The 13,999-nt window shown below is 41.2% G+C and overlaps 1 protein-coding gene across 3 annotated transcripts in view; it reads left to right on the top strand.

The window, feature by feature from the left end:
• Nucleotides 1-13,999, top strand: part of HIPK2 (homeodomain interacting protein kinase 2) — a 153,369-nt gene that overhangs the window by 58,824 nt on the left and 80,546 nt on the right. The gene's annotated exons all lie outside the window — the stretch shown is intronic.

The raw sequence follows: 13,999 nt of genomic DNA, 5'->3' as shown, positions 1-13,999 counted from the left end.
CACATGGAGAAATATTACGGTTGTAAAATGTGTTCATGTGTCAACCAGTTATAAGGTTTTGTTAATTTTAATTTAATTCAACTTAGTACATACTTTCTATGTAAAAGGAACTGTTTGAGATTTCTTCTGGGCACTTCACCTTCAGAGACTTTACTCTTCAGAGACTTTACTCCTAGTGTTTCATTGCAGAGCAAGGGGACCATAGTAAGTCGGAGGAAAGGGGGCCCAGATCTGGCTTTGGTCTGTGGAACCAAATAAGTAGGTCTACCTGTCTCATTGCCCCTACTAGATGGCATTGCTCACACAAAAAGGCTTTTCATTCACTCTGTATACTCAGCACTTGTGTGTACAAAGTGCTTAGCACACAGTGAGCAACTGACAAATGTCGACGGAACAGAGCAGGTTGACTGAGCAGGAGGGCAGAGATGAGGAGTTGCAACAGCCTACTAAACCGAAAAGATTTACTATCTGTCTGTTTGCAGAGTTTGCTGAGCTCTGGCATAGGGAACCAGACATGAGTGCAGTTACCTTAGGACCCTATCGTAAAGTGACAGTGCATATGAGGTTCTCTCTTTTTTTTTTTTTTTGAGTTGGAGTCTCACTCTGTCGCCCAGACTGGATTGCAGCGGCCGCTCCCGGCCACCGCAGCCTCGACCTGCTGGGCTCTGGTGATCCTTCTGCCTCAGCCTTCAAAGTAGCTGGAACTACAGGCACACGCTACCACGCCCGGGTAACTTTTTTTTGTTTTTATTGTAGAGATGAGGTCTCACCAAGTTGCCCAGGCGAGTCTCAAACCCGAGGACTCAGGCAATCCACTCACCTCAGCCTCCCAAAGGCGCGAATTACAGGCTGAGCCACCGAGCCCAGCTGTGGTTCTCTTTTGATCAGGGCGCTCGCCTGGTCAGAAGTATACGTATGGTTTAAGAAAGTTGATATGAGAGTGATTCAGTGGGATAGAGCTTTGGGGAGGGGACCTGTTAGAAGGATATTAAAGTCATGTGTTCAGGCGAGGCTGAAGGAAGAGTGTGACTGTGAGTCTTATCTAACCCTGGCTTGGCGTGTGTTACTTCCTAGACTGGAAACCCTTACCCTTCTCCCAGTTTATGTCACTAGCTTGGGGGTCCACCACACAGCTCCAGAAACCTCAAAACAACCCCACCCAACTGGTCACACCCTCACTTCCTCTTTGATGATCTCTGAATAAACATTTAAGTTATAGCATGTCATTTGGATCTTGCAACTTTTTAACTGTTTTCAGATGATTTCTTCTTTTCTCTCAGGCTTCTTGAGGTCAGAAACTGTGTTCTTGTTTCTCCCCCAACCTTCCCGCCTGCCTGCACCAGTGCTTTGTGGAGTCTGCATATATAAAGGAGTATTAAGAACTGCTTAAATAAGAGAGAGTTACCAGGCAGCAAAGTGAGTGACGTTTAAATAGGGAGGCAAGTCTGAACCTCTGGCCTCAAAGCTTTCAGTGCCTGTGGACTTGCTTACTGTTTTCATATGCTGTCTTTTAGTGGTTTGTGTGCAGATGTGTGTCCTTTCACACAACCTGTCTGTACCGAAGGGGCAGGGACTGCATCCACACCTCTTAGTGTTCTCAGTGGTTAGTGTGGTATTTTTAGCATAACTGGCCCTTTAAAAATGTTTGGTGATGTTGCAGTCACTAAGCAGTATGTGTTGTAGAGAGAAAACATACCCTATCTCGTTCTGAATTAGTCAGACTATATCAGGCTAATAACGGTAGGAGTAAGCATCTGTCGGTCTGATGCACCAACCATCAGATAAAGCAATTAAGCCCATGCCAGTCATTTTGGTACAATAAAGCTAAAATTAGACACAGCATAAATACAGTCAAGATGTGAGCATTTATCCCCACGTTAGTTTTAAGACAACAGAGGCAGATGCCGAAGCCTCCAGACTTTCAGAACAATTCAGTCAGCGACTGTTCTGAGAAGAGCCGGGAGGGTGGAAGCCTGCTGGAGGCTGGGCTGGCTGGAACCTTGTCCATATCTGGTGCCTCCTTCCCATCCTCACCCTAAGCTCCACCAAGAGTTTCAAATGCAGAAGTTTTAGAAACACAAACCAGTTTCACTTAGTAATGTTCATTAATGACCTAAACCAAGAGAGAATCTCCTACTTAATGAAGTAATTAATTAGCTCTGGGAATTAAAGTTGAAAACAGAAGACTAATTGATTAATAAGATTACTGTGTTCATTTTTCTTCCTTTCATGGGATGGAGCCAGTGTTTGGTCCCTGCAGGTTTGCTGATCGGGGCTAGACTGGAACCATCCTGCCTAGAACCCATGTCGGTGCTCCTGCTTTTCCCTCCGCAAGTAGAAGGCCATCCCTCAAAACCTCGCTTTCAAGCTCCTGCTCCCGGCCCTGGGGTAGACTCGGGCTGTTCTGGCACTGTACACTCTCCTTTTTCTAAATCACTGTTTTGCCTAATCAATACCATACGCTTAGCATTTAATTGTTCTTATGACTTTATGTGAGGGATAATGGAAAATAATTAAAAGATTAAAACACCAAAAATCTCCCCTCACTCTGCCTTAGTTTTGTGAAACAGACCTTACTGAGCCAATGAGATGACCTCGGATATCAAATGAGATAATGTAGGGGAAGACACCTTATATACTTTAAAGTGCCGCATAATACAACACTTTAGTTATTGGCATCATTATTACTGTCAGCATTATGCTTTGGTAAATCTTAAGTTCTCTATTACATTTTTACTTCAGATCTTCAAACCAAAAGTCAGCAAGTTGTTGACCATCCCTTATGAATGGACTTTGCTCTGTGTCAGACAATTTGCTGGAAATTAAAAAACCAAAACCAAAACCCAGACTTCAAGTTACCCGCTGCCACTGTAAGTAGAAGGGTAGGGAAGACCCCACATGAAACAGAAAACTTACGTGATAATGGCAATTACCTGAGGCTAGCCCAGCCCTGAGTCTTCACACAGATGGCCTGTGACAGCACTTAGCCTCCAGGAGCTTCCCCAACCCATTTAATCTTACAAAAAGAGCAGAAGATGCTTAGAGAGGAGGTTGGAGGACATTGGTAGTGTGCTGAGAGGCACTGGTGGCTGGCTAATTTTTCCAGATAGCCTGGTCTTCTCTAGAAGGGAGACAGAACTGACAGATTATAAACGAGAACGTGGCTACGCCACTGTCAAGGTCAGAAGCCTGCTACCACCATCTTCATGCATTGCTGGCCAGCATGCCCCTTCAGTTTTCTTCCAACTGGTCATCTTTTTGTCTTTTGCATTCTCAGTCCCTAGTTTGTGCTCTCTTCTCTCAGTGGGCTGCAGAGCAGGTGGTTGTCTCTGTCGGTTTCAAATACTGTATAATTTAGTGGCCATCTCCCCTCCCCCATTTTCATAAAAAATGTTCTAGCCACTGCTTTTCTAATCATCACTGTTCTAGCCACTGGGACTCTCTGTTTATACAAGTTCATTACTATTGAAATACTGTTTTAATTGTTGCAGGTGGTAAATTTTCCCTTATAGACTTTCTTCCAACTTATATTACTTTTTGCAACTGAATACTGAATAAGTTTATAAAACACTGAATCATACCATGACTGAGAACAGTAAAAGTAAAAAATTCTTTACAAGTATAGGAGTTAAAGATGAGGTAGTCATGTAGAAGACATCCCACAATGGTTAAATATATTGTGATTCTGGTTCAATGATTTTAATGCATCATCAGTTAATAAAAATGTTACTTTTAATTAATTTTTTTTTAAGTCCCCATGTTCTGAGGTCAAGACTTAAACTGACCTTTTTTTACAATAGTTAGTGATTAGTTGCTGTGACATATTTAAAACTTTTTCAGTTGTTTTTATAATCTTGACTGGTCTTCCGTATGAAAGATGTTTTATAATTTCATGCCAAACTTGAATAAATGGAACATTTGATTTTCAAATCACTAAGTCAGTAGTCAGTCAATTTTATTAATATTCAAGAGTGATGAGGTAGAGCACAGATTCTGTGAGGGCAGGGACATTTGTAGGGGAGTGCATTGGTTTTATTCCCTGTATTATCTTTAGCGTCTAAATCAATGCCCAGCATACATTGTGGTCACTAGATAGATTGAAAAAAATGAATGAATGAGCTATAACCATTCATAAGAAATTAATTAAAATATTTTATGCAAATTAAGAACAATATATTATAATGTTAAACTTCATAAACAATATGTTATAATGTTAAACTGTGTCTTTTAAAACTAGAACTATAGTCGGACTCAGTGACTCAGCCTGTTATCCCGTGCTTTGGGAGGCTGAGGTGAGTGAATTGTCTGAGCCCACGGGTTCGAGACCCGCCTGGGCAACTTGTGAGACCTCATTTCTACAATAAATCAAAAAACCAGCCGGACGTGGTAGCGCACACCTGTAGTTCCGGCTACTTGGAAGGCTGAGGCAGAAGGATCACTGGAGCCCAGCAGGTCGAGACTGAGGTTGCCGGGAGCACTCCCAGCCACTGCCCTCCAGTCTGGGCGACTACATGAGACTCTGACTCAAAAAAATAAAAAAATAAAACCAGAACTATAAATAGCAAACAAATAGGAGTAATTAAAAACTTTTGCCATCTAAATTATAGCATTCAATGCCTAGATTTCAGTAATGCCTGTTTCTGATAAATGCATTGAAGTCACTTTATTAAAACTTTATTCTTGGTTGGGCTTGGTGGCTCAGTCTGTAATCCTAGCACTTTTGGAGGCTGAGGTGAGTGGATTGCATGAGCCTGTGGGTTCGAAACCAGCCTGGGCAACTTGACGAGACCGCATCTCTATAATAAATCAAAAATTAGCTAGGCATGGTAGCACGTGCCTGTAGTTCCAGCTACTTGGAAGGCTGAAGCAGAAGGACTGCTGGAGCCCAGCAGGTCGACACTGGGGTGGTTGTGAGTGTGCCACTGCACTCCAGCCTGGGCGATGGAGTGAGACTCCAGCTCAAAAAAACAAACAAAAAAACTTTATTCTCTTTTTTTTTGAGTTGGAGTCTTACTCTGTCGCTCAGACTGGAGTGCAGTGGCCGCTCCCAGCCACCGCAGCCTTGACCTGCTGGGCTCCAGCGATCCTTCCGCCTCAGCCTTCCGAGTAGCCGGAATTACAGGCATGCACTACCACGCCCGGCTGATTTTTTTATTTATTGTAGAGATGAGGTCTCGCCAAGTTGCCCAGGCAGGTCTCAAACCGGCAGTCTCAGGCAATCTACTCACCTCAGCCTCCCAAAGGCACGGGATTACAGGCTGAGCCACGGAGCCCAGCTTTCAAACTTTATTCTCTTAAACTAAAAGTACTACCAGAGAGTCTAATTCATTTTGGCACACAGATCATATAAATAATTCATAATTGGCTTTAATTTTCTGATCTCCCTTCAACAGTGTTTACAAAGACTGACATAAAGATAGGGGCAGGGCAATCACAATGGGAAAGAAAATGACACGGTAGCAATTCTCTTTAAGGAAGTTGATAAATACAAAGTTCACTAGGGTTGTTTTCTATAAGCCTGTCTTTGGTATAATTACTATTTATTTTAATTATTCTACTTTTAACCTTTATAATTTTCTATTATCTTTTGACATACCAGTTTCAATTCCCTGAATTCTGGTTGTAATACTTTGTTTTCAAATATTATAAAAATATCTTAATGTTTAGCTGGGCAAGGTGGCTCACACCTGTAGTTCCAGCAACTTGGAAGGCTGAAGCAGAAGTGTCGCCTGAGCCCTGCAGGTTGAGGTTGCAGGGGCCACGAGCATACCAGTGTACTCCAGCCTGGGTGACAGAGTGAGACTCCAACTCAAAAAACATATATATATCTTAATATTTTTTCTGTGGCAGATCACTCTTTTAGATCACTGTTTCAAATTGTGGGTTTTAAAAGTGTTATTTTTCAAGTTGTAATCAGAACTAGAAGATATTTGAATGATCAGGAATACAGAGATGGCAGTGCGACCTTCTTTTTTTTTCCTGCAGTCAACAGAAATGATCAATAATTACTCAGAGTTTATTTTGCCATGTAAAGAGGTGGGCAGGGACATCCATAATCTCAATTTAGAGTGCAGATCTGGGGGGGACCCTTCAAACCAGACACCCCCTTCCCTGGCATCCATGGTATGACTTGTAGGACTTAAACCTTTCCAAGCCCTCCTCTCAAACAATTGAGTTGTAAATGTTTAGCTTTTACTGTATTCTTACTCACCAAACATCTGAGAGCGATTTAGAAGAATTTCAACCAAATCTTTTAGTAGACTTAGTGAAAAATAAATTTAACCTGTTAATTGTTCTCTGTTTTGCTCTGTCTTGGCATCTCAATAAATAAAAGGTTAAAATAATGGACAGAAGAAGTAAATAAAGCTTAATTATTCCAGTTTAAAATTCAGCCATGGGTACGTTTGCGCCTGGCTTTTCTGTTGACCTCATTGCCATATGACTGCCTTCAATAGCTCTTTATATTTAGTTGGTTTCCTCAAAAAGCCATACTAACACTTTCAAAATATTTGTAGTTTTTATTTCTCATTATAATTGATATAACTTAGCATTACTGTAGTTTTGTGTGTGAAATATCTTTTTGATTATTCTAGGCTTTAGTACTTTTTATTTCATCACTTAATTTTTTTTCCCCCTGGCTGTGACAGTGTTATTGCCAACAAAACAACTCAGTGAGACCTGGGGATTTCCCATGGCATTTATGTGGTTTCATGGTTGTCTCTCTATTTGCCAGATTTCATCCATGTAAGAACCATGCTCAACAGATAATTTTAGAGGAACCTGTTATTGCCTCATTTTCTCATTCACAAATAAGTCTTTAAAGGCTGAATTCAAGAAAACAAGTTTTAAGATCTTTCTCAATCTACAAAAAAAAAAGGAAAAACTTATTAATGTTACCTCTCTGAATGTGCTTCACAATACAGTTATCTGTCTTCATGGGTGTTACCTCCCCTACCAGATCACCACCTCCTCAAAATGGCTTCTGTTTATTGTTTATCCTTTGAAATGACTTAGAAGCACACTGAATACACAGTGATCTCATGGCCAAAGTGCTTGATAGTGGGCTCTAGGCTGGCAAGAGGGCTCTGTGATTCTTCTGAAAAGATCACTCCACCTAGAATGATAAGCCCTCAATTTTTAGATTGTAGTTGTGAGCTAAAGGGATTAACCCAGAAAGAGATTTTAAGGCCACATCATTGGTTTTGTTGTTTTGGATAAGAAAATTGAATTGGCTCCTCTGTAAATTGACTACATCATATAAAGCACAGGTTATAGTGATCCTGCCACTTGAATTCCTTCTTTCGTGGTTATTGGATTATTTTCAAAATATCTTGACATTTGAAGGGCATATAGACAAAAGCCAATCATGTAAATAATTACATTTAGAGGAATAAAAGACAGTCTTCAGTCTTTTTTTACTTCACCATTTTTAACCATTTGAATTCAAAGCTGGACTTTGTCTCAACTGAATAGAACAACTAATATCCAATTTAATGTGTAATTTTAACTAACCCGTCAAATCCATGAATTTTGAATATCACTTGCAACTTTTAATCACAAAATTAATGGCACCAAACTCTAACAGAATTGATTTCATTTACTAATTTCTTCTCATTAAAATTTCAGGCATATATCAGTGCTTCCAGTAAGAGATGTTACACCAGACACCCAGTTAAATAAAAAGTAAATCATATCTGTTTTGTATAACATTTCACATTAATCAGACTTACTTGATTAATGTTGAGGTTATATACTGTTGATATTAATTGGTGTGTATCACATTAAAAGAATGCTCTGTTTGCTTTTACCTAAAAGATAATCCAAAGTGAAATAGAATGTATTTGCTACTTATTACACTTGAAACTAGATTGTTCTAATGTGTAAAAGAAATAAACCAATATGTTGTATGTATTATACAAACGTACAAATGTTTTCCTGGCAATCAGACAATTTTTTTTTTAAAGCAGCTCATTTTTTGTTGTGGTTTCTGATTACAAAAGTCAAGAAATCAGTGCCACTTCTGAAATGGCAGTCACTACATTAGGATCCTGCCGCAGTGATTCAGCACTAATTAGGTGACACTCTGCAGTATTACTAGTTGTCACAAAGGGCAGATCAAAAATTATAAAATTAAATTTAAAACTACTTGTGTGCAGTCCTTTTAAAGACCAATTTAGCAAATCTTACCAACAGCCGTAAGTATCTTCTATCCTGTTATCTGATAATCTCATTCTTTAACATAAGTAATTAATTTTCTTTTTTTTGAGTTGGAGTCTCATTCTGTCTGCCCAGACTGGAGTGCAGTGGCACATTCACGGTGATCCTTCCACCTCAGCCTTCTAAGTAGCTGGAACTACAGACGTGTGCTACCATGTCCACCTAATTTTTTGATTTATCGCAGAGATGATGTCTCGACAAGTTGCCCAGGCTCGCCTTGAACCCCTGGGCTTAGGCAATCCTCTCACCTTGGCTGCCTGAAGTGCTGGGATTATAGGCGTGAGCCAACATGGCTGGCCAGTAATTAATCTTTAAAAGCTATATATGTATGATTATCCGACTGTTATTTCTAAAAATTGAATATTAAAAACAACCAAAGTCAGCAAATGAACAATGACCAATAAACATCTGAAAGTGGAATATTAATAACTGATGGACTCTGAATTTCAAGTGACAAAAAGAATACAAAATTGTATGTGCACTATGATTACACCTGTTAAATGAAAAACTATTGTGTTAGTGTTGGAGCATAGATATTTTAAATTTTTGTTTTATGTTATTACAAAGTTGTTTAATACATTTTCTAACATGTTGTTATACTAGCACTTTAAGGTGGAGTAGAAGGGGCCAGTCAATAAGTGCATGATATATCACCCAAAATAAGGTGTTTTGTTGGATTATGGTGCCATTTAACAAATGACTACACCCATGTGTGGTGTACTAGAAGAGTGACTGCTCTTCTGAGAGTCCTTTAACAATTCCCAGAAAGTCATTCACTCAGTGGGACAGTTTGTTCTGTAGTATCTTATCTGTCTAGTTAAAACCCCAAGGAAGAAGATAGTATTTGCCAGTACATCAACTGACATTTTACCATCTGACCTTTGACTTTTGAGAGGAGCCAGAGGATCCTTAATGGTTCCAGTGAACCTCTGGTTTTCTGTGTTTTTGTGGTGATGATGGCCTCTCCTTCAGAGGACATGCCGTGACCTGCCCCTCCTCCTCAAGTCTCAGAGGGCTGGATGCCATGGTTGCTGGGTTGCCAGTTAAAGAATAGCTTGGCATTCCCACCCCATTTTAAACTCTGATTTTTATTTTAACAAGTACTCTTCTTGACCTTTGCATGGAAGGAGGGTGAGCCAAAACAGGTAAAACATTGCTCTTCATGAATGCCAATGAATTATTTTGACAGTGGCAATCTTCAGAAACATGCTTATCATGTCATCCCAGTCCTTTTCTCTGATGTATCTTTGATTGTGTGTCATTGCTAGCCCTTGTAGAAATTGGCTTCTGGCTCCCAACAGTCACTGTCCATCCTCAGGGCTTACTGCATAATTGCTATCTTGAAAGTACCATCTGGGCAACTCAGTGTTTAACAAAACAAAGTAGACCTCCTTATTGATTTGAAAGAGCTCACAGTCTAGTTGGAAACAGAACAGAAGACACGAAATGGCTGAAGAATGTTCTCAAAGCTAGAGATGAACAAGTCACATCATAGGCCTTCGAACAGAACTGAATGCTGGAGGGTCAGCTTAGCTAAGCAGATGGCACTGGATGCCCAGGTGGAGTGAGCATGCAGGGAGGGGAAGTGCCAGACACTCACTTAAAAGGGGTGAGTTTAGTACTAGGATGAAAATAAAGAGCACTTGCAGATTCCTGGTGAGTGAGTAGTGGAATAAAAATTGTGACTAAGGGATGGTCGGATGGACGGACGGATAGCAGGACAGTCTGGTATGGCCAGAAGAAAGCAGGACTCCAGCCAGAAGAACTGGGTCAGTGTGTGCATAGCTAGGGTATCAGTTGAGAAAATGGGGAAGACATAGCAAATTCCACATATTTTACATAAAAGGAGTCTGCTGGGTTTCATTTTTAAAGTGTTGAATGTGAGATAAGAATGAAGAAAGGTAACCAAGGGAAAGAGCTGGAAGGAATTTTAAGCCTTTGGAAACCGTTGTTATGGTGGTGTTGATGACAAGCTAGGGTACCTATAATGAGGGCAAGGAAGGATTCTAAGCTGCTTGTTTTGGTGTGTTATAAATATCTAGTATCGGTTGAGTGTTCATGCAGTTAAGGTAAAATTAGGAGCAATTAGGCCCAGATATTAGATTTTTCAATCATTTCTGCTTTGGATGGATTCATATGCAGAAGGAAAAGATAGTCAAAAGTCAAGGGGACACCTAAGTTAATGGTGGAGAGCAGAGAAAGGAGACGCAGAGAAATGTAGAGACGCAGAGCAGCCTCAGACCCACTCACTACTGGAAGAGACCAGAGGAGGTGGCTCTTAGTGTTCTCCAACAACCATGTTTTACCACAGCAGTAAGAATGAAAGCCACATTGTAGGAATAAAGGTCGAGGGTTTGCAGGGAAAACCTTCAAACTATTTATTAAAGTCATTGAGAAAGAAGAGTGAGATAGGGAAAATAGGAAGACAAAGCAATATGAGATTAAGTAAGGTGGTTTTTGTTTGTTCAGTTTAGGAGAAATTGGGATCTACTGAAGCATGAGGGTTGAGCACTAAAATAAGGTGACCAAATGTGGACACAAGGGGACCAGGTATGAGGAGATGGTCCTCATGGACGCAAGGGGACTAAGTGTGAGGGGAGAGTCCTAGTGGACACAAGGTCCATGGATCCAGGTGACAATGGTTTATTCCCTCATCCGCCTGCATGTGGACACTGGCTTGGCAGAAGTTTAGGAAAAGAGCATGTTTCTGAGAGCTCATAAAGGCAAACTGCTGAGCCCGGGTTATGGATGAGCCTAGAGAAAGCAGGAGGTAGACTTCAAGAAGCTTCTGGGCTTAGTGCCTTCTCATCAATTACTCAGTCTATCTTTAGTTTCAAAAGTTGGCAATGTGGAAAGTGCTAATGTCTCAAGGTTGGTTAGATTTTACCTGAGAATCTAATTGTGTTTAACTTTTCCATTTGTTTGTTCCTCATGTCTCAACAACCCAATTTTACTTAAAGTTATTATTTACAGTTTTCTGTTGGGCTGGGCATCCCTAATGCATATGAATAACTTTAAAATCAACCTGACTGAAGTCCCTCCCCCAGCAGTTACCTTTAGCTTAGGATACTAGTCAGAATATCAGTAGACAATAGCTGCATTTTTAGAAAACTTTCAATTTAGTCTCATATCTGAATGCCAGCTAAGGGAGCCCATGAGGCTATCTAGCTAGTAAGGGGCCAAACTGTCATTCAGACCCTGATCTGTGGTCCTCTGTGCTACCACCTCTGTGTCATAAACCCCCTAGATAACTAAGAAGAGAGCTGGATGTGGTGATCTCCAGTCCAGTCTTCCAAGTTGTACAGGCCATTATGCTATGCATCTGTGACTGTAAACATTTAAATGAATACTGTCTAAAGAAGGCCAAGGTCAGCAGGAGCAGAACCAAAAGGAATAGCTTACGGTGAAGGGAACTGGGTTGCACTCCAAGAGGTCAGTAGGAGTGAGGGAGATAGAAGCAGGAGTTAGTGTCTCCAGTAGTAGACAAAAAGGGATGGCCTGAAACTGAGCCAGAGGTGGTGGCCAGTGGGAAGAGTGGTCAGTTGACAGTCCTGATAGTTGGGGATGGGACTTACATGGGCTGCCAGGAATGTCCAAATAGCAGGCAACATGGAAAAAGTGGTGTTTTAGGAAACTTCGTCTGGAAGCAGTACCATACAGGAATGAGAACTGGGGGACTTAGACAGCCAGGTGTGTGGACCTGAGTGTAGGTCTGACCTGAGTGCCGTGAGTCTCAGGAGATTTCTGACAGAGATGAGTTGACAAGTGGTTTATCAGCAACTGCAAAAAGATCACAGGATACCCACATGACCACCAAGGAAAAAGTCATGCCAAATAAGTTCCATTTATTTTCTTCATCACATTCTTAGAGGGATAGATCTGACATGAAGGTACCAGGCAAATCCTGACCTTTATGTGGTACTTTCCTGCTAAAAGTACATTCTAAGTTTCAGCAAGTGCTCGAAATTCTATAATAAGATGGAGAAACACAGACAGGAGAATGGGACTGCTGAGTGGATGTAAACTGAGGACCCTACTCAAAGTGCGTGGATACAGAACTGGTAGATTTAGGGCAAGTTCCCTTGCAGATGCTACAGAAATCTGTCAGCAGAGTGAGTAGAATGAAGACAGAAAAGGCTTGTTTATCAAGTTTGTGGGCAACACAACCTTTGAGAGAATAACTGAGATCCTATATGACAGGATTATGATTGAAAATGACCTCAACAGGACAGAAGCACAAGCTAAGGTGACCAGGTAACATTTTGTGAGAATAATATAGTCTTTGCGATGTTTGTTTAAAAATCAATTAACAGAAGAAATTTGAAATAATATTATTAAAAGACTTCGAGAGAGAGGTCTTTGTAGGAGACAGCTATGTAAGGATGCGTGGTCAGTATCATGGTTGTTGAAAGGGTTAATGCAGTCTTAGACATGATAAAGAAAGCATAGTACTTAGAGCAAGGGAGGTCACAGTCCCACCATATTATGTCTGGTCTCATTACACATGGAGCATTTTATGCTCATTTTATTGTGGGGGCAGTTACACTTTGATGTGAAGGGTGGTTGAAAGATCTGGGAATGTTTGTTTAGCATGAAGAAGAAAGAGGAAATCCTCAAGGTTCCTGACAGCTGTTTCCAAGTATGTAGAGGGTTGCCATGCTGAAGACACCACAGACAGGGGCCTTGATGCTGTGCTTCTCTGGTGGGTGCCCTGGGGCATTCTGGGTTAGGCAGGTTTTGGGCTCAGTGAGCAGCTCATCTGTGGGAGATGGAACAGGTTTGCTGTACAGTTGTTGGGGATTCTGTAGTTGAGACTCTTATGCTGGTCTAGGGTTGTTCCTCAGGGTTTCTCGTGGGGGAGTATTACCCAGGGGTGTGTTGGAACCGGTTTATACTAGCTTGCAGGAGCTGGTTTTTAAATAATCAGGAATTTTGTGAGCTAGTAGTTAAACTGTTGGTTGCTTGAAATCGGCCAGGAGGCAGTATTTATATCAAGGAAATTGGCAACAGATCAGCCCTACCCCATCCCCACCGGGTGTCAGCAGAACAACATACCTCTGGTATTATCCATGATGAAGAGTGTCTGCTAGAAGCCAGGACTTTCTGGAATGTATGAAGAGCAGGCAGGGGGAGGGAGCGTCCACATTTACATTCTGTGGACTTTTCGGCTTCTGTTTCCCTTCTCAATTGTGTGTAGCTCCCCTTATGCTCACACCACTTCCTATCACCTGCCAAGATCTGGGGCCTATGAGTTTCTCTGTCACTAGATCTGCCAGAGCAGCTCAGATATCTTCTGTTTCTTAGAATAATTCTTTCCTTGTTATGTATCTAGACTGGTGAGCTCTCTGCAAAAAGTGCCTCCCACCTCATTCTCAGCACTGGCCTAAAGGACTCCGAATATCAAGTGAATTCAACCATTGACACAGGATTTGGAAACACCTGGGCTGTTGAGAACAAGTGACTACAGGTGCCAGGTCTGACCCACAGATATCACAAAGCACGTGGAGCATATGGCAGTAGCCACCCAAATGAGAGGCCTTCAGGTTGACCTCAGATCAACCTCTGTCCCATGCTGCCAAGAGAGAGAGCAAACAATGACTTTAATTCTGTTCTTTAGCTCCCTCATTTCTTATTAAAGAGAGGATTTAAATAAAGTCTGAATCATGGTGTACACGGAAAAAGCAAATGTCTCCCAGTACACACGACAGGCAAATTCAACTGTGGTCATGCAAATTCTATTTGGATTTGTTTGAGGATCTAAGTCAAGTTGTTTTTACTTTTC

This window comes from Carlito syrichta, unplaced genomic scaffold, assembly GCF_000164805.1.
Source record: "Carlito syrichta isolate Samal-C Ts95f unplaced genomic scaffold, Tarsius_syrichta-2.0.1 Scaffold287984, whole genome shotgun sequence".
Classification (NCBI taxonomy): Eukaryota; Metazoa; Chordata; class Mammalia; order Primates; family Tarsiidae; genus Carlito; species Carlito syrichta.
This window is presented reverse-complemented; position numbering and strand designations above follow the sequence as displayed.